Raw genomic sequence first — 1,636 nt, forward strand, 5'->3', positions numbered from 1 at the left:
AGATTTCTGGAATCTAGGCTCTGAATGTGAAGTCTTTGATGCTGAACTATTTGCAATAGTGAAAGCTTTCAAACTCATTGAAATAAAATCTCATAAAAGAGGAAATTATTTGAAAGAGGCATGAATATTCTCTGATAGTCAAGCTGCTTTAAAAAGACTTAGAAATAGTCAGATTTATAATGATCAAATGAATCTTGAACTGATCTTAAACTCTGTTTTGAAAATTCAAAAGAGAAGAACATCAAAGCTGATAATTCATCTACACTGGGTTCCTGCTCACATGAATATTCATGGTAATGAATTGGCTGATTCAGCTGCAAAAAAGAGTGCAGAATTAAGCAGATCTATTCAAAAAATTATGTCCTGGTCTTTTATAAAGAGAAAAATAAAAGAATCTTGTTTAGACAAGTGGAATGAAAGCTGGCAGAAATAAAAGAAGAGTATACATTATTCAAGATTTGAAACAAAACCCAAGTGAAAATCTTGTTCAATTAAATGTAAAAAGAAAATATTCTCATCTATAATACAGCTGAAACTAGGACATGGCTATTTCAAATCTTATATACAAAGATTTGATGATAGATTTGACTCAATAGAATGCTCATTCTGCAATACAAATGAGAATTCTGAGTATATTGTAATGCACTGTGCATTATACAATAGTCTCAGAGCCAGATTGAAAGAGAAGTATGATCTAAATCAATTAAATATGAGATTCTTATTCTCAACTGAGACAGGAATTAAATACTTAATAGACTTTCTATCAGAAACTCAAGCAGCTACAAGAAAATGGCTAAATTCAGAATTATCTGAGTATGAAGAGGAGGAAATAAATCAGATATAGTCTGTTAAAACAGCTATACACTCTCTTTTAATAATTTGTTTTGTTATAGTCTCTCTTTACTTTATCTTTTTCTTTATCTTTTTCTTTCAATTTCTTTCTATCTATTTATTTAATGTGTCTATCTTTGAGACTGTGTTCTTTTTCTCTTTTCTTTTGTCATGATATTGTCAAATGATTTCAAAGTATCAAAAGATGTTAAAACACTGCAATTTGTAAACAGTTTTTGTATTCTGGGCTGGAATTTTCTGATTTTGCATATCTGAAATTGATGAATGTATAATAGTTAACTTTACAGACATAGAAAAAACCCTGAGAACTAAAGTTCTCAGGTAGATGTCATAGTCTCTGACTGCATACATCTATAATTGAAGAATAATAATAATAATAATAAGAAAAAATCAGAATGAATTAAAAAAAAAAGAGAAAGAAAAAGAAAAAAATAAAAAAAAAATAAAAAAAATCAAGATTGCAGAGCTGCAGTACTCTTAAAATACTCACTTCTCAGAGTCTTTACAATGTTTATTATCAACTGTGTATCTCTTATAGTGAGAGTAATATGACTGTGATAAGTCATTATCTTAACATCATCTAATAAATAATCAGTATATATCTGTATAAATGTGAATATTTAGAAAATATACACTTAAAAAGTGTGATCAGAATGAACTTTGCTGCTATTTGAATGATATCAAGAACAGAATGCTGAAATTAATGATTTTTCTCATCAATTTCATGAATAAGACAGATAAATATAATCTTGAGAAATATAAGATTTTCTGACTTCTGATAAAA

This window comes from Blastomyces dermatitidis, assembly GCF_000003525.1.
Source record: "Blastomyces dermatitidis ER-3 genomic scaffold supercont1.4, whole genome shotgun sequence".
Classification (NCBI taxonomy): Eukaryota; Fungi; Ascomycota; class Eurotiomycetes; order Onygenales; family Ajellomycetaceae; genus Blastomyces; species Blastomyces dermatitidis.